The 20000-nt window shown below is 41.0% G+C and overlaps 1 protein-coding gene and 1 long non-coding RNA gene across 6 annotated transcripts in view; one reads left to right on the top strand and one right to left on the bottom strand.

Moving 5' to 3' along the window:
- LOC123508593 overlaps positions 1–20000 on the bottom strand; it is a 55487-nt gene that overhangs the window by 30923 nt on the left and 4564 nt on the right. The gene's annotated exons all lie outside the window — the stretch shown is intronic.
- LOC123508595 overlaps positions 8157–20000 on the top strand; it is a 50685-nt gene continuing 38841 nt past the window's right edge. For 2 of the 3 annotated variants that reach the window (XR_006675968.1, XR_006675970.1), the window contains exon 1: positions 8896–9448. This is a non-coding gene — a long non-coding RNA (uncharacterized LOC123508595). Of the gene's footprint in view, positions 9449–20000 lie in introns of all 3 variants that reach the window. The other variant, XR_006675969.1, reaches the window with a different exon arrangement.

Below are 20000 nucleotides of genomic sequence, written 5' to 3'. Positions count from 1 at the left end.
TCTCATCTCAATATAGCAACAGCGAAGGCCAGAGAGGAAAAGAAAGAAAACAAATATGTTACAATGATTACGAGAATAGACGGACATGAAACTCGCGGGAAATGACAACTGTGACGAGATACGGATGGGACTTGTAAGGGGAAGGGACTGGGAGGGGAGGGAAGGGAATAGAGAAAGAGAGGGGAAGGAATAGAAAAAGAGATTGGGAGGGGAATGAAGGAAGGAAGAGGAAGAAATAGAGGAGGAGATGGTGAGAATAGAGAAAGATTTGTGGGGAATGGGAGTAGGGAGGGAAGGAGATGAAGGAAGGAGATGGAATAGCGAAAGAGATGGGGAGATAATGGGAAGAGGATGGCAGGGAATAGAGGAGAAGATGGGGAAGGAAGGGAATAGAAGAGAAGATAGGGAAGGAATGGGGAAATGAAGGAAGGGAATATAGGAGAAGATGGGGAGGGAATAGAGGAGAGAATGGAGGAAGGGAGGGAGGAAAGAAGGAAGGGAAGTGAGGGGAGGTGATGGGTGGAATGGGGAGTGTTGATTTGTTTTGTGGGTGAAATGAATGTAAGGAAGGGGTGGCCAAGGTGATGGGTGGGGCTTGGAGAGGATGGGGAGGGGGAGGGAGGGATGTGGAAGAGTGGAAGATGATGATGGGGAAATAAAAAAAGGATGATAGGGAAGACAAGGGGAGATGATAGGAGTCTTGAATGGGTGGTGTGTGTGTGTGTGTGTGTGTGTGTGTGTGTGTGTGTGTGTGTGTGCGTGCGACCTCACTCGGTGGTGTCATGCAAAGTGGTGGTGGTGGTGGTGGTGGTGGTGGTGATGATGATGGTGGTGATGGGCTAATGATGATGATTACTAGTGGTGGTGACCGTAGTGTAATGGTCGTGGTGACTGCAGTGATGTATAGACGGTGGTGGTGGTGGTAGCAGTGGTGGTGGTGATGGTAGTAGTAGTGGTAGTGGTAGTGGTCGTGATGATAGTGATAGTGGTGGTGGTGGTAGTGGTAGTAGTGGTGGTGATAGTGGTAGCAGTTCTAGTAGTAGTGTAGTGGTGGTGGTGGTGGTGGTGGTGGTGGTGCTGGTGGTGGTCATAATAAAAAAATATTGGTGAAAAAAATGATGAACGATAATAATAGTCGTGAAGAGAGAGAGAGAGAGAGAGAGAGAGAGAGAGAGAGAGAGAGAGAGAGAGAGAGAGTACACAACCAAACAACCACGAAAGTACACGAAAAAAAATCAATTAATACCAAACACGTGGAGGAAGGAAGTACCAGTGCCCCCCCACCCAAACTCCCCTCCCCAACACCACCCCCACCCCCCAAAAATAGTTAACAAGTGAACTCTCTTGACCCCATTTTCTTTTGACTGATTAATGACCTTTCTCACTTCCCCTCACTTTCCCCTCACTTCCCCCTCACACTCCCCTCAGTCTCCCCTCACCAGACGGATGAGTGGAAGCGTGCTGTGGACGTAATTAAGTATTGAACAAGTGGGTGGAGTGTTTCACTCACTAAGAGGAGAAGGTGGAGAGGTGGAGAGGAGGAGGAATAGGTGGAGGAGGGAATAGGAGAAGGAAGAGTAAGAGGTGATAGGGTAGAATAAAAGAAGAAAAGGAAAAGAAAGAGAAAGAAGAGGATGAAGTAGGAAGAGGAGGAGGAGGAGGAGGAGGAGGTTGAAATAGTGAATGAAAAGTAGTGAAATAAAGGATAAGAAGAAGAGGAGGAAGAAAAGTAGATGGAGGGAAAATGTGAAGGACGTTTATGGGAAAAGTTTAAGAAGAGGAGGAAGAAAATAATGGTGTTCAAATAGCAAGAGAGAGAGAGTGAGTGAGTGAGTTAATAATGAATAAAGAGGATAAATTAAGAAAAGTTATAAAAAGCAGAGTACAATGTGACTCTCTCTCTCTCTCTCTCTCTCTCTCTCTCTCTCTCTCTCTCTCTCTCTCTCTCTCTCTCTCTCTCTCTCTCTCTCTCTCTCTCTCTCACTCACTCACTCACTCACTCACTCACTCACTCACTCACTCACTCACTCACTCACTCACTCTCTCTCTCTCTCTCTCTCTCTCTCTCTCTCTCTCTCTCTCTCTCTCTCTCTCTCTCTCTCTCTCTCTCTCTCTCTCTCTCTCTCTCTCTCTCTCTCTCTCTCTCTCTCTCTCATTACCACAATATAATCTAATTACTCTCAATGCCAAGAAGATTTGATAAAACCATTTTAAACATTACCACAAAAAACAACCCCCGCATTCATTCAAGCTAATCACTTAAATGAATCTATTTATACCCCCACAATTTACAAATCACCCACGCTATTTGAATCCACATACATTCTAACCCCAATACTCCTGCTATTTAAACCTGTAAAGAGACTCGCAAATGGATAACAAGCGGGTTTGAATTGACTTTCACCCCCTTGCGATTGATTCCCGAACGACAGCGATGCATTAGCTGATGGATTATACACACATTATTCTGATTGGCTCTGATCGCTTTGCCCTCTATCGACCTTAGCGTTCAAGTCAGGCCCCATGTGTTGTCTCGGTCTCCCTTGCTAAGCCTGTAGGGAGTAGGGAATGAGGTAGTGATGGTGGTGATGGGTTAATGATGGTGATTACTCGTGGTGGTGCTGGTGGTGGTGGTAATAGTAGTAGTAGTAGTGCTGGTAGTGGTCATGATGGTAGTGATGGTGGTAGTAGCAGTGGTTGAACGGGTAAGGTAGGTAATGAGGCTGGGTAGATTAAGATGGAAGGTGAAGGGGAATGGGTAAGGAAGAGTAGGGTAAATGGCAGAGGATGAGGTGGTGTGTAGACTGTAAAGGGGAGGAAGGATAAGAAGTAAGGTAGGGAATGAAGTAGAGAGGAATGATGATGAGGAAAGAAAATAAAAATATGAAGAGAAGAAGAAAGGATAGAGGAGGATGAGGATGGAGGAAAACAAAATACCTATATGATTCTAGAATGAAACAGTGAAAGGAAAATTGATAAGAGAGATAACAGAGAGACGGAAACACACTGAAACTATACAGGTGAAGAAATTCGTTGATTTGACTGAAGAGAGTGAAGAAAGAAAAAAAAGAAATATTAAAGGAATGAATAGGGTGATAATGGGAATGAAATATCACACTATCATTAATATAAACTCGTTAGTAAACCCACAATTATAGACTTGAAGTATTTGTTCTGTACTATTTCAACTCCATAACTGTGGGAATAGGGTAATAGTTTGTAGGGTGGAGGGTAAAGGGTAGGGGACGAGGCAGTGTGTATGGGGGGGGGGGGGAATGTGGAAGGCGAAGGGTAGTGAATAAGTCAGCGTGCAGGAGAAAAGGTAGGGGATGAGACTGCGTGTAGGGGAAAGGTAAAAGAAATATCAAAGGAATGAATAGGGAAATAGTTAGTAGGGGGGAGGGTAAAAGGTAGGGGATGAGTGTGTATGGTGGGGAAATGTGGATAGGGATAGAGTAGGGGGGAGGGAAAGGTAGGGGATGAGGCAGTGTGTATGGGAAAGGTGAATGAAAGGTAGAGGATGAGGTGGTGTGTGGACTATAGGAGGAGGGAAGGTGTAGGGCAGAGAGAAGAAAAAATAAATCATGGTTGGGAAATTTAAGGTCAAGAAGGAAATTGGTTCTCAAATAGAGTTGGTGATAAATGGAATGGACTCAGTAAGCAAGTTGTTTGTGCCGAGTCATTCACCAAGAGGATGAAATAAAAGTGAAATAAGATGAAGAAAACGACCACTTCTCTTGTCAATGTCGTCTTTTTAAACCCTTCAGTACAATGACGCATTTCTATATTCATTCTGGTTGCTATTAGGTTAGGTTAGATTAGAGAGATTGAAGGAAGGAGGAGGAAGAAAGTGGCGATTCTAGACTACACCTTAAGAATCATAACTCCTTCAGTACCATGACGCGTTTCCATATTCATTCTGGTTACTATTTGGTGATTTTATACAGCTTCTGAAACTCATGTGGGGGATTGAAATAGTGAAAACTGTAGCCATTAATCTTCTGACTTTCATAGACCCTTCCTAATGTCAATAAAATGGTCTAATCGTACATATCTTGAAAATGTGTCCCAGTACTGAAGTGGAAAGCATTACACTCTTAGCATGTACTTCATTTTATTAGTTCAAGAAGTCATGTTAGTCTAATCAATTAGTGAACGCAGCTCTTTAATATTTATTCTCGGCACTTCTTGACGGATAACGCTCAAGGTCAGAAAGTAAGATTAATTCATGAGCGTGCTGATGTTGTCATGTTTTGAGTCCAACACTGCACGTTTTCTGTTGCTACTTGTATATACGTTTCACTTAGCAAGGGTGTCTCTGTTATTTTATCTTCTATGGTATCTCTCTCTCTCTCTCTCTCTCTCTCTCTCTCTCTCTCTCTCTCTCTCTCTCTCTCTCTCTCTCTCTCTCTCTCTCTCTCTCTCTCTGTGTGTGTGTGTGTGTGTTTTTTTTTTTTTCTTCCTAGTCTTTCATCTCTTAACTCCTCTCTCGTCGGCCTTCTCTTTTTTCTACTTTTCTTTCTCTTCTCCTCTTTCCATCTACCTCTTCCATTTCCTATTCTTTATCATTAGTGGCCTTTTCACCTTTTAATTATTCCTCATCCTCCTCTTCTTTCTCCCTTGAAAAAACCACCACCACCACCAGGAGAGTCTTTCCCTAGTCCTCTTCTTCCTGCCCGGCGCCTCCTGACCTTTCCCGCGATGCCATAACTCAATAAAAACAAAAAATTCTGCTGCACTTCCTCCTCCGCCCGCCACGCCCTTCCCGCTCCCAACAGACGCAGGAGGTAGAAATAAGTCAGTCTTCTTCTTCTTCTTCTTCTTCTTCTTCTTCTTCTTCTTCTTCTTCTTTTATTTTTCTTCTTTTTTCTTCTTCTTCTTCGTCGTCTTTTCTTTTTCTTCTTATTCTTTTTTCTTCTTCTTCTTCTTCTTCTTCTTCTTCTTCTTCTTCTTCTTCTTCTTCTTCTTCTTCTTCTTCACAGAGAGTCACAGTTCCTTATGTGTGTCTGCGGATGCTAGCAGAGGTGTGTGTACAGGCTATTCTCAGAGGAAATTATTATACACCTACACATTTTGAGGCGTTGTTTAGCTGTGGCATGGAATTCAAGTGTGGCCGGGTGACAGATGCAACGGCAGGACTACAAGGGCGAGTAACCACGGCGGGGGAAACACCATGTCCATCCACACTCCAGATTGCTTTAAGGCTTATATTCTGAAACGCTTTGCTCTCTCACCTCCACTGCTTTCCAAAGGCTCTACTTGAAGATACTCGTGTTTTTAGGAGTGTTTTTATGGTTCTGGTGATAGATTGGCAAGATTTCTAGTTTATTAAAAGGAGAAACTGTCTTGAAAACCAGAGAGCTTCTTAACCCGAACTTCCGGATGCAGACTGAGGTAATATTTGCGTCCGGTAATTCCTGCTTGTGATAATATTTATTTCAGCTCGGGGTCAGTGCGATATTCTGGTATCCTTTGAAATTATAGATAATCACACGTCTCCTCCTGACATCGGCAAAATTTTGAGCTGTTTTCTTTCCTTTTAACCCTTCAGTGCCATGACACGTTTTCATATTCATTCTGGTTACTATTTTGGCGATTTTATACAGCTTTAAAAACATTTGTTAGGATTAGAATAGTAACGACTCTGGCTATTAATCTTTTGACCTCCATAGACACTTTCTAATGCAAATGAAATCGTCTAATCATACACAAAAATCACGGTAAAAATGCGTCTCCGTATTGAAGTGGTTAAGGGGTGATATGTGTCTTCTCTCTGTTTCTCTCTCTCTCTCTCTATTATTTCTCGTGTATGTGTTTTCTTTCTTTTCTAAGGGGTGATATGTGTCTTGTCTCTGTTTCCCTCTTTCCCTCTTTCCTTTCCCTCCATTCATATCTCGTCTGTATTTTTTTTTTTTCTAAGGGGTGATATGTGTCTTGTCTCTGTTTCCCTCTTTCCCTCTTTCCTTTCCCTCCATTCATTTCTCGTGTATGTGTTTCCCTTCTTTTTTAATCTCGTCATTCTCGTATTCTTTCCTGTACGTTGTGTTGAAAGTTCTAATCCTTTCCTTTAGTGTTGTGAACTGTTGCATATCGCAGTGAAGACGTCAACATCCACCGTACCGTGAAAATTGTGTACGTGGAGGCAGAGAGAGAGAGAGAGAGAGAGAGAGAGAGAATAGGAGCGTTTTTCTTTAATATCGAATTATACAAGAGTGTGAAATGCATAACGATGCCTGAAAAGTTGTTCATTAAAGGCAAAATAACAGCAGTCTTCAAAGGTGCCTCGGTTTTTCTGGTGATAATTTAGGAACGCGTCTGGTTTATTAGTAGTACATTTGGGATTAAAAAAAAAGGGTACATTTGGGATACAGAAAGGGTACATTTGTTTGGGTACATTTGTAAGGGTAGAATAATGGTAACACTATTTCATCGCTAAATGGTACACCCTTTCTGCAGCCATTTGTTTTGAGAGTGTAGAAGCTGCCATGGAAACCCGATTTATCTCCACTGTGTCTTTGAAAGTGTGAAGAATTGTGTGGTTGGAGGCAGAAAATAAGAGAGAGAGAGAGAGAGAGAGAGAGAGAGAGAGAGAGAGAGAGAGAGAGAGAGAGAGAGAGAGAGAGAGAGAGAGAGTAGGAGTGATTTCTTGAGTTCCGAATTATACAAGAATGTGAAATGCAAACCATGTGTGAAAAGCTACTGATTAAAGGCGGAATAACGTGGCAGTTTTGAAAGATGGCTCTCTTGATCTGGTGATAACAACGTGTCTGATTCGTTAATAGTTAAAAGCTTACATAGAAACCCCACGAATCATTACTGTGCCTTTGAAAATATTAAAATTTATGTGCTTGGAGGGAGAAAATATGAGAGAGAGAGAGAGAGTGTGAAATGCAAAAATATGTTAAAAAGTTATAGACTAAAGGCAGATTAACGTGGCAGTTTTGAAAGTTACCTCTATGATTAGCCGAGTTGTTATGAGTGTTTCTCCTGTTGATAATGTGGGAATTTTGTTGATACTTTTAGCAACGAGTTTTCTTCATTAGTAGTTGAAATAGGACTTATCATCACTGTGCCTTTGAGAGCTGTCGCGATAAGAGAACAAAGCGAGTGAGAATAGATACTGAACAACTCACATGCATTTTGTTTTCTTATCTAATCGTATTATTTATTTATTTATTTTTTTTTTTTCCAGGATGAAGGTGAAGGAAGGCCTTTGTTTTAGCCTGTTTTTTTATTTGATTCTTTGTTATTGATAGTGTTATTAATAAGTTGTTTTTTTATTTATTTATTTTTATCTTTCTTTCTTTCTTCATTTATTTATTTATTTATTATTCGTAATAAACTTTAGTGAACGTTTTATTTCTAAGTTTCGGATTTTCGTTGTTTTATTGTATCGTTCATGTTGTTAATATAAGTGAATGTTTTGTTGCTGACTTTCTGATTATCAATGTTTTATTTCATCATTCATTTTGTTAATATTAATCCTTTCAGTACCATGACGCGTTTCCATATTCATTCTGCTTACTATTTGGTGATTTTGTACAGCTTCGGAGACTTATGTGTGGAGAGATTAAGCTAGTGAAGACTGTGATCCACTAATTTTCTGACCCCCCATAGACCCTTCCTAATGTCAATAAAATGGTCTAATCGTACACAAATCTCAAGGTAAAACTGCGTCCCAGTATTAAAGTGGTTAAGTGGCTTTGTTGTTCATTTTCTGATTAAATATGGCGTCAGTTTTACATAAAGTTCTCGCGGCTTTTTAGTTTCAAATCAGCTAATCAATTACATAAGAAAAATTGGAGTGAGTGAGTGAGTGACAGGTAAGGCGCCACAACACTCAGGGTCATATGGCGCATTTCCCAGCATACAATCGTCAGACCTACACGTGGCAGTCCCTCTATGAAACCGCCTGGTACAGCTGCCGTGCCCTTCCTTCACTGGTTCTGTCTGTCTGTGCATCACGTGTGGCGAGACTCATTAGCCTCCCCCGCATTCCCCGAGGCTCCTAAAATTGTAAACTGCCCCGTGATTCATGCCGGCAGAATTAGGGCCGCCAGGAGGACGCTTCAAGTCACTCGTTCGAAGCTTCACTTGAGTATTGGGTTCTTGTCATGTTCCCTTGAATTAAGCTCGGTGATAAAGGGGGCAAACTACACACACACACGCAGGGACACTGATATATGCTTAGTACACATTGTTTCCTTGCAGCACATGGTATTAGATCCACGCTACACCCACGCTACGCCCACGACACTGATTCTATTTCAAAATGAGTGAGAATGACACACGCTTTCTGAAATGCTTCACTCTCATCATAAGTATTTTCAAAGGCCACAGAAAGTTATTAGCTGGGTTCTCAAGAGTGTTTCCCCTGTTAATAATGTAGAAATTTTGTTAATCTGCCGCTAGAAGTATAAAAACAGCCTTTACCCCTTTCATTACAGCACGAAACATTTAGCAGCACCATAAGCAATGTGTGAAGTGTTTTATAAGCGTCTACAGGAAAGTTACCTATGAAAAAGGATACATTTTGCAATTTCTTCTCAGTTCAAAGGTCGGATGTGGCTGCAGGACAAGTAAAGACGTCTCAGAGTGACTGGTAATTAAGGAAAGGTGTACCAAATGACAGTCAATGGATTAAAACGAGCGTAACTTCAACCCGAGCCTTTGAGTGTAGTGGAGGTGCGGCGCAGAAGTTTTTAGAAAATATAGTTCGTAGTCCTATGACGGTCTTTAACTCCTTCAGTACTGGGACACATTTTTACCTCGAGATTTGTGTACGATTAAATGATTTTATCTACATTAGGAAGGTTCTATGAAGGTCAGAAGATTAATGGCCACAGTCTTCACTATTCTAATTTCTCAAGCTGTATTAAATCACCAAGTAGTAAGCAGAATGAATATGGAAACGCGTCATGGTACTGAAGGGGTTAATATCTCCAGATCTCTGTAGTATTATTTTTCCAAGCCATATAGATAATATAATCGGGTTCTCATTAGTGTTTTGTACTCGATGATGTAGAATTCGTATGAAAAGTATCACTAGAATCATCAGAACACCATTGAAAGTTGATATTCACTACACTACAGTCTGTTTGAAAGTAGATGAACTGAAACACTGAGACGTTTGAGAATGAACCCCTAAAACGAAGCACTTGGTCTCGTATGATTCACTCTATTCATGTATTATAATCTCATACTAATATATTTAAAAGCGTAGTGGAAGTCATTGATATTTGTATTTTATTATAATCCTAAACATCAATATTGTAACTTCACTATAATTCATTTCGTATTTGATTTTCTTCTCACTTTTCATGAACTCCCCCCTTGCCAGACCGCCGCTAGATGGCTCTGCTGCGCCACGCCACGCCACGCCACGCCACATCACATCACCCTGCCTGGTCTGCCCTTCCACGTCCCTGCGTCGCCTGGTGTGTACGTGGTGAGTGCTTCCTGTCTATATTGTGAAGTCTGTCGTGTGTTGTGGCGAGAGTTATAGCACTAGTGATATTTGAGGTCAGATTTCCAGGGTTGTAATTAATTCTGAGAGGAAGTGATTTGTTTGACTGCCAGAAGGGTCTTAAGGAAGGTGAAGAATACATTAATTGTTTTCCCTCTAAATTGTGCAGTCTATGGCGTGTATTGTGGTGAGAATTGCAGCAGTAGTGATTTTTGAGACGAGCTTCCTTGTGTTGTAGTAAATTGTTAGAGGAAGTGATTGGTTTGCGTACTAGAAGAGTGTTGGAGGTGGTTAATAGTGTTTCCCGTCTTTTGAAGTCTGTGGCGAGAGTTGCAGCATTAGTGGTATTTGAAGCGACCTTCCCGGTGTTATTGTTAATTCTGAGAGGAAGTGATTGGTTTGACTGCTACAAGAGTATTACGGTAGATGGGTAATACAGTGTTTCCAGTCTGTGGTTTGAAGTCTATCGTGTATTGTGGCGAGAGTTATAGCGGTAATGGTATTTGAGTTGAACTTTCCTGTGTTGATTGGTTTGACAGGTAGATAGTTACTACGTGAGGTAGATAATAAATACAGTGTTTCCCGTGTTGCTGTGATGTCGTGTTTTGTGGCGAGACATGCAGCAGTACTGATATTTTTTTTTTTTTTTTTTTTTTTTTTTTTACATTACAAGGGCACTGGCCAAGGGAAAACAAAGTGTTGGAAAAAAAAATCCCGCTGGTTGCCAGGCCCTGTTAAGAGGAAAGTAGGAGAAAGAAAAACAAAAAATCTAAAAGGAGGGTCCAGTTAACGTAAGAGGTGTCTTGACACTCCTCTTTTGAAAGAGTTTAAGTCATAGGCAGGTGGAAATACAGACACAGGTAGAGAGTTCCAGAGTTTACCAGTGTAGGGAATGAAGGAGTGAAGATACTGGTTAACTCTTGCATTAGGAAGATGGACAGAATAGGGATGAGAAGAAGTAGAGAGTCTTGTGCAGCGAGGCCGCAGGAGGGGAAGGCATGCAGTTAGCAAGTTCAGAAGAGCAGACAGCATGAAAACAGCGGTAGAAGACAGATAAAGATGCAACATTGCGGCGGTGACTTAAAGAATCAAGACAGTCAGTTAGAGGAGAAGAGTTGATAAGACGAAAAGCTTTAGATTCCACCTTGTTTAGTAAAGCTGTGTGTGGATCCCCCAGACATGAGAGCCATACTCCATACACGGGCGGATAAGGCCCTGTACAGAGCAAGCAGCTGGGAGGGAGAGAAAATGGACGAAGACGCCATAGGACACCTAACTTCTTGGAAGCTGATTTAGCAAGAGTAGAGATGTGAAATTTCCAGTTTAGATTTTTAGTGAAGGATAGACCGAGTGTGTTTAATGTAGAGGAGAGGGAAGTTGAGTGTTATTGAAGAAGAGAGGATAGTTGTCTGGAAGGTTATGTCGAGTAGATAGTTGTAGAAATTGAGTTTTGAGGCATTGAACAAAACCAGGTTTTCTCTGCCCCAATCAGAAACAAGTGAAAGATCAGAAGTTAGGCGTCCTATAGCATCTCGCCTTGAGTCATTTAATTGTTGTTGGGTTGGGCGTCTGTTGAACGCTGTTGAATAATGCAAGGTGGTATCATCAGCATAGGAGTGGATAGGGCATTGAGTCAGATTTAGGAGATCATTGATGAATAATAGAAAGAGAGTGGGTGATAGGACAGAACCCTGTGGAACACCACTGTTGATAGTTTTAGGGAAGAACAGTGACCGTCTACTACAGCAGCAATAGAACGATCGGAAAGGAAACTGGAGATGAAGGTACAGAGAGAAGGATAGAATCCGTAGGAGGGTAGTTTAGAAATTAAAGATTTGTGCCAGACTCTATCGAAGGCTTTCGATATGTCAAGGCCGACAGCAAAGGTTTCACCGAAGTCCCTAAAGAGGATGACCAAGATTCAGTTAGGAAAGTAAGAAGATCACCAGTAGATCTGCCTTTACGGAAACCATACTGGCAATCAGAGAGAAGGTTGTGAGCTGATAGATGCCTCATTATCTTCCTATTAAGGATAGACTCAAAGGCTTTAGAAAGGCAGGAAATCAAAGCTATAGGGCGGTAGTTAGAAGGATTGGAGTGGTCACCTTTTTTAGGGACAGGTTGAATGTGAGCAAACTTCCAGCAAGAAGGATAAATAGAAGTAGAGAGACACAGATGAAAGAGTTTGACCAGGCAGTGAGCGAGTTCGGAAGCACAGTTTTTGAGAACAACAGGAGGGACTCCATCCGGACCGTAAGCCTTCCGAGAATCAAGGCCAGAGAGGGCCAGGAAAACGTCTTTATAAAGAATTTTAATTTTAGGGATGAAGTAGTCAGAGGGTGGAGGAGTAGGAGGAATATGCCCAGAATCATCCAAAGTTGAGTTGGTAGCAAAGGTTTGAGCGAAGAGTTCAGCTTTAGAAAAGAAGAGACAGCTGTAGAGCCATCTGGATGAAGTAAAGGAGGGAAAGACGAAGAAGTAAAGTTGTTAGAGATATTATTGGCTAGATGCCAGAAATCTCGAGAGGAGTTAGAATTGGAAAGACTTTGACATTTTCTATTGATGAAAGAGTTTTAGTAAGTTGGAGAATAGATTTGGCATGATTACGGGCAGAAATATATAGGGCATGAGTTTCAGCAGTTGGATGGCTACGGAACCGTTTGTGAGCCGCCTCTCTATCATTGACAGCACGAGAACAAGCAGAGTTAAACCAAGGCTTTTTAGCTTTAGGGTTAGAGAAAGTATGAGGAATGTATAGCTCCATGCCAGAGATAATCACCTCTGTTATGCGCTCGGCACAAAGAGAAGGATCTCTGACATGAAAACAATAATCATCCCAAGGAAATCAGAATAGTACTGCCTTAGTTCCTCCCACTTAGCAGAGTTAAAATGCCAGAAGCACCTCCGCTTAGGCGGGTCCTGAGGCTGCACTGGAGTGATAGAACAGGTAACGGAAATTAGATTGTGGTCGGAGGAGCCCAACGGAGAGGAAAGTTTAACAGAGTAAGCAGAAGGGTTGGAGGTTAGGAAAAGATCAAGAATGTTGGGCGTGTCTCCAAGGCGGTCAGGAATACGGGTAGGGAACTGCACTAGCTGCTCTAGGTCATGAAGGATAGCAAAGTTGAAGGTTTGTTCACCAGGTTGGTCAGTGAAAGAAGATGAAAGCCAAAGCTGGTGGTGAACATTGAAATCCCTAAAATGGAGATCTCAGCAAAAGGAAAGTGAGATAAGATGTGCTCCACCTTGGAAGTCAAATAGTCAAAGAATTTTACATAGTCAGAGGAATTAGGTGAGAGGTATACAGCACAGATGAATTTAGTTAGAGAGTGACATTGAAGTCTTAGCCAGATGGTAGAAAATTCTGAAGATTCAAGATTGTGGGCACGAGAGCAAGTGGTGTCGTTACGCACGTATGCGCAACATCCAGCTTTGGATTGAAAATGAGGATAGAGCAAGTAGGAGGGAACAGAAAAGGGCTGCTGTCAGTAGTCACAGACAACTGTGTTTCAGTTAGGAAGAGAAGATGAGGTTTAGTAGAGGAGAGGTGGTGTTCCACAGATTGAAAATTAGAACGAAGGCCACGAATGTTGCAGAAATTGATAGTGAAAGTATTAGATGAAGTGTCAAGACACCCAAGGTCGACAGCAGAGGGCAGTCCGACCTGGGGACATTTATGGTCCCCTCCCCAGAGGGGGACTCCGAGGCAGGGCGTGGTGAAGCCATTATTAAATTTTGATTTGAAGAGAGTGTAAAAGTGTAAGGTGTTGTAGTGTAGTGTAGGAAGTAGTAGAAGTTGTCTTTAGAGGGCAGGCTGCAGCTGCTCAATTGTATAAATGAGACCACAAAGGGAACCGGGAAGAGAGGACACGGGGAATCACTCAGTCTGCAGCACTGCCTACATCCCCGTAAGTACCTCTCCTGGAGTATTCCACCGGGCGGCAGGTGACTACTACTGAGTTGAGCTTCGCAGTGGTGGTGTTAATTCTGAGAGGAAGTGATTGGTTTGACTGCCATGAAAGTGTTGAGGGAGATGGATGATAGTGTTTCCAGTCTGTTTTGAAGTCTGTCGTGTATTGTGGCTAGAGTTGCAGTTGAGGCGAATTTTCCAGTGTTGTAGTTAATTCTGAGAGGAAGTGATTGGTGTTAATCTGTTACGTGAGGTGGATGATGCAGGTCAAGCTAATGATGTTTTCCACCGTCGCCTATACAATTTTTTCTACCTTTCCTTTATTTTATCACTACTATTATTTCACTAATTTACTTATTTAGGTAATTGTCTGGAAGGAAAATAAACGAACAATAAAGCGCTGGAGTTACACTGGACCACGATAGACCTTTTATTTATCTATTTATTTATTTTATTATTTATTTATTTATCCATTCATTTACATCTACGTGAGGTTGGTTTGGTAACTACGCTAACTATGATAGACGGTTTGGATTAGCTGAGCCTCCGGTGACTACAGTGCCAGAGTGGCTGTGTTCCCTTCAGGGTGTTCTCTTGACACTCAGACAGTTTAGGAAAGGAGGGAAGGGTTAGATTATTATCTTATTTCTATCTTAATTCCTTCCTTCCTTATTTATTTAATTAGTAAAGCGTTAGATTAGTTACTTCAACCTATCTCATTTCCTTCCTTATCTATACTTATTTAAATCAAAAGGGTTATGTCAGTTATTTTATCTTTTTATCTTATTTCATACCTTACGTACTTTTTAATTCGAGAAGGTTAAATTGGATTGTTATTTCATCTTATTTTTCTTCAATTTCTCTCTATTTATTTAATTAGTTAAATTGTATAGGCATTTCGTCTTATCTTTATCTTATTTCTTTCATTGCGTACTGATTTAATTTGAGGGTTAGATTGTATTATTTTTAGTTCATTTATCTCCTTAAGTAGTTATTGAATTAAAGAAAGTTGAATTGTATAGTTATTTCATCTTTATCTTATTTCTTTCCTCGCGTATTTAGATATTTAAGTTACGTTTCACTTTTAATTTCTTGTGTACTTTTTTTTGTCCGCCTCGCTGAGAGTAATCACGTTCAATGTCACGTAACTGTCTCCTCTCATCATTTTCCTTCACTTCTCTCTAAATTCATCTCACTACAAAAGGAATGACTTGATATGGCAACATTGAATAACACGCAGCTCCCTATTACATCCTCCCCACCCCCCACGTCCTATGAACCCCCTGCCCCGCCATCCCTCTCCCCTCCCTCCTCTTCCCCTTCCCTCTCCCACTTCTCTTCACCTTCCTTCCCTCATCAGTGCTTGTAATGATTTTATACGAGCAATATTTTTCACGTTATGATATATTGTGTTCGTGCTTGCCCCCACTACACTTCCAAAATGTCCGGCCTTGTGTTAGAGAGAGAGAGAGAGAGAGAGAGAGAGAGAGAGAGAGAGAGAGAGAGAGAGAGAGAGAGAATTAGGAGTGTTTGGTGGGTGTAACTACGCTTTTTTTTTTTACTTCCTCTCTCTCTCTCTCTCTCTCTCTCTCTCTCTCTCTCTCTCTCTCTCTCTCTCTCTCTCTCTCTCTCTCTCTCTCTCCTGCCACTTCCTTCCGGCACCCTTTTTATTGATCATGTTCCGGTGTTGAATTGTTTTGGTGGTGGTGGTGGTGGTGGCGGTGGTGATGGTAGTAGTAGTAGTAGTAGTAGTAACAATGATAATATTTCGGTTTATTTGAAAGGGCAGGTCGTACAGGACTGAACATTCTACACATTATCCTACTTACACATACTTCTGCTAACGTTCATACATCTTAAGTCTACGGAACCCCCACGGTGGCATCTGACATTTAATGCGCGGCAGATATTTATACCGCCAGATAAGCCTTTAGTCTCTGCTCTAAAGTGGCTCCTGGGTCTTGGTTTGAATGGTGTCCCAGGGAATGCGTGGTTGTCAGATCTTGAGGAAAACCGTGAGCTGTCCTTGTGATAAGTGCGTTGATCAACAGAAAAACAAGTATTATTCGCATCAAATCAATGACGTTATCAATAAGTTACTATATATTTTCAATCCAGGAGCCATTTTAGAGTAGACAGATTATAGTGACCTAGGCCCGAGGTGATCAGGCCACCCCATGTGTCTTTGTTACGGAGTTTTTCTCCTGCCCACCAGCTTGTCACATCTTCCGTCTTACACCAGGGACAGTATTCTGAAATAAAACTCCTTCACGACTGTTTTGCAAGGCCACGGAGATGATAAGCGCGATTTTCAAGCGTGTTTTTCCAGTTGATAATGTAGAAATCTTGTCAGTCTGCCTCTAGAATCATAAAACATCTTAAAAACTCGTGTAAACTTTAAAGACTTGAAAGATTGGAGGTGAAGCGTAGAAATGTTTGAGAATATCAGCCCAGGGACAGAATTCTGAAACGCTCCCCTCTCTCGCCACGACTATTTTGCAGGGACACAGAGTTGACAAGCTAAATTTCTGAGGGTATAAATGTCTGAGAATACCAGGCCAGGGACGGTATTCTGAAACGCTCCCCTCTCTCGCCACGACTATTTTCCAAGGACACAGAGTTGACAAGCTGAATTTTGAGGGTATTTCTCCCGTAAATAATGCAGTTAATCTAGTTCATTTGCCATTAGAACCATAAAATCACCCACGAAAACTTGTCACTTCAACATAAGCCTTTTGAAAAAGTGGAGGTGTGGCGCTGAGCTGTCTCTGAATACTGTCCTAGGTACCTAATTACTGCTAGATGAACACGGGCCACACACTTGAATAGAAGACTTGCCCAAATGACCTCTGACCTGTCCCAAGAATCGAACCCAAGCTCTTTAGTGGTGGTGGTGGTGGTGGCGGCAAGGCTTTTAAGACCCATAAAACAACAATTAAGCTTTGTGTGGGGATTAAATCAAGATAACGATGGCAGATAATGAAGGTGATAACGTTTGGTCAAGTTTTTATATACGAATTTTGTTAGGTTAGGTCAGGTTAGGTTAGAGAAGGAAATTTAGACGCATTAAAGCTGTTAGGCCTACACACACGTACAGTAATTACAGCCTACTGCGCATCCACCCTATTCTTTTCATCATCTTTTCTATACAAGTTCATTTAGGTCAGAATTAATAATAGATAGGTAATAATAATAGATAATAAAGATAATAAATAGATAAATAATAGCAGATCAATATTTTTTTATGCAAGACGGACAATTGGCCAGGAGCAACAAAAATGGAAAAAAAAGACCCACTTGATTGTCTGTTCCTATAAGTCAAGCGAGTTAACCAAAATTCAGGGACAAATGTGTTGAGACCTCGCTCTTAAAGGAAGTCAAGTCGAAGGAAGATGGAAATACAGGAGCAGGCAGGGAGTTCCAGAGTTAGTTAAGTGATGAAGGTGGTGATGAGGCAGTGATGAGGTAGAGTCACTGGCGAGTTTGAGTGTAGAGCGTGTTAAATGGTCTATCTTCTCGTTTTGTTTTGTTTTCTGGTAAATGGTAACTTGATACACTGACGTTTTAGTTGCTCTCCCACCCTTCCTCCTCCATCCACTTGTTTCCGCACCACGCTTTATTGGTGAGCTTGTGAAGAAGAAGAAAGAAAAGAAAAGAAAAGAAAGAGAAAAAAGAAAGGAAGAAAATGTCATAGGTAAATATAAAGCAAATTTGAGAGAGAGAGAGAGAGAGAGAGAGAGAGAGAGATAGTGGTGTTTAGATAGTTTGTTTTTCTGTTCAGCCTTTCTTTGTTTTTGGAAATACAATTTTTCTTCTATTTTGATAACCAATAACCGACAAAAATTTTCCCGACTTAACAAATTCGGCTTGAAATTTCAGTATATTTCCTTATGTACTCCGATTATTTCCTTGTACCCCAAAACATCCTTCTCGTACCTCAAACTAGATCATTTCCTTGTACCCCGAAAACATCCTTCTTGTACCTCAAACTTTCCTAGATTATTTCCTTGTACCCCCAAATTCCACCTAGAATTTCTAAAACATTTCCCTGACTTACCCTGAATATTTCCTTGTTCCCCAAAAAACATCCCTGTCATACCTCAAACTTCTCAAATAAACTTCCCTTGTACCCCAGAAAACACCCCTGTCTTACCTCAAACTTCCCCAAAACATTTCCCTGACGTACCCTGAATATTTCCTTGTACCCCAGAGACTCCCCCCCTCCCTCTGTCGTACCCCAAACTCCCCTTTTCGCACCCTTCAGTTTTCGTACCACCGGTTGAGAGTAGTTGACCTCAATCCGTCGCTTCCTCGTCCTTTCTTTAGTTTTATTGCCGTTTTACGAGGACTTGCACGGGAACTGGCTACTAAGTGGGCCCTATTTGTATACTTTTTCTGTTGTTTTTGGCCAAATCTCCCCGCATAAATAAAGGAAAGGAAAGGAGGAAGTAAGGAAACAATGTGAATAACGTGATTTTGATGCTTTCATTGTTTAGAATATTTTGTTAGTTTTACGAGTACCTGCACGGGGACTGGCAACTAAGTGGGCCTTTTTGTATACTCTTTCTGTTGTTCCTAGCTCGTTTTCCCCGCATAGATAAAGAAAGGAAAGAAGGAAGTAAGGAAACAATGTGGATACATGATTTTGACGCCTTGATTGTTTAGAATAGACGAAGAAAACGAAGAAAGTTAAGAAAAATGATAGTGACTCCCACTTAAAAAGAAAACGAGGAAAGAAAAGATACGGATATATTTCTTTAACCCCTTCAGAACCATGGCACGTTTCCATATTCATGCTTCTTACTATTTGGTGATCTTATACAGCTTCAGAAACTTGTGTTAAAATAGTGAAGACTGTGACCATTAATCATCTGACCTTCATAGACCTTTCCTAATGTCAATAAAATGGCCTGATCGTACACAAATCGCAAGGTAAAAATGTGTCTCAGTATTGCAGGGGTTAAATCCATCATGAACGCGCCTAGTTAATATATCAGCCTGTGGTTTTGGGGTTTGTTTTCTTTAAAGTTTTAGCGTCTTGAATTACTCTGAACGAGCTTTTATTGGAAGTTATTAGTCTCTCCAAGGATGTTTTTATTATTCTGTTAGTGGTTTAGCCTCCTCAATAATGGGACACATTTTTATCTTGCGATTTGTGCACGATTAGACCGTTTTATTGACATTAGGAAGGGTGTTTGGAGGTCAGAAGATTAATGGCCACAGTTTTCAGTAATTTAATCCCCTACATGAATTTCTGAAGCTGTAGAAAATCACCAAATAGTTAGCAGAATGAATAAGGAAATGTTATGGTACTGAAGGGATTAACTTTACATTAGTGAAGTAGTACTCATGAGAATCCACTTCATTATTTGTGGTCTTGAAAATTGGTCACCTTCATAAATTGCCTAAGGTTTTCAGACTATTGGATATCTTTTTTTTTTTTTTTTTTTTTATCTAATCTTTTTTTTTATCTAATCTGAAACACTTTTATTTGTTGATATACTTCTCCCTCTTCTTGTCGAGGGTGTGCGACCGAAAACTTTGGATCTTGTGTGTTTTAAAGTGAAAATAAAGAAAGTGAAGTCTCAACTCTTCCCCCCCCCCACACCAAAGAAAATAAATAGATAAATAAATATAAAAAATAACAAATAAAAATAGCATAAAAAGAAAGATAAATTAATGTGGCGACAAAAATTCTTAGTTGCTAAAATGGTGGTAATTTAAGAATAGTTTAAAAATATAAATAAAAAAAACTTTACAAATAATCACTACTATTTATATTACCACAAAACAACACGACTTCCTCCCTCCAAGTGGTTAGAATAGAATAAATAAAAGAAAGAAATGGCAAAATAGAGTAAAAATATAACAGATACCGAGAATAATCACTATATAGTATCTATCAAATCCACCACTTTATATCTATCTATCTATTATATATCCTTAATACTAATACTATATGTTCTCAGTCTCTACTCTGTCGTCTACATCACTGCAGAACAAGACCAGCTCCCCTGCAAGTGTTTGAGGAGTGCGCTAAGCCATATACGCCTCGCTTGCTGGCTTGCTGGCGCGCTGTTGTCTAGTCTGGTCGGGTTTGTTTATTCGTCTACAGTATTGTCTGTCTGTCTGTTTGTCCGTCTGTCTGTTTATTTACACATTTTCTGCGTGGATACCTCCATGTGTGTGTGTGTGTGTGTGTGTGTGTGTGAACAAATATATACATCACGAAATCTGACCTCGACCTGTCGACACACACACACACACACACACACACACACACACACACACACACACACACACACACACACACACACACACACACACACACACACACACACACACACACATATTCCCCTCCACTCCTTCACTTTCGTGTAAAAACAAGAAGGAAAAGTGATGGGAAACAAGAGGGGGGGGGGGTCAGTCAGTCAGTCAGTCAGTCAGTCAGTCAACCAGCCCGATGTCCAAACTTTAGATAAAATGACAAGGAATATATATTTTTTCTTCCTTCTTTTTTTCTTTCTTCCCTGCGTCAGACACACACACGCGACGCTGCATCAGGGTTGGGGAAGGTTGGGGGGAGCAGGTTGGGGAAGGTAAGGTAATTAACTGCTGTGGTTGAGG

Source organism: Portunus trituberculatus, chromosome 25 (genome assembly GCF_017591435.1).
Source record: "Portunus trituberculatus isolate SZX2019 chromosome 25, ASM1759143v1, whole genome shotgun sequence".
In the NCBI taxonomy this organism is placed as follows: Eukaryota; Metazoa; Arthropoda; class Malacostraca; order Decapoda; family Portunidae; genus Portunus; species Portunus trituberculatus.
Note: the sequence above shows the minus strand (reverse complement) of the source record. Positions and strands in the feature narration are given on the sequence as shown.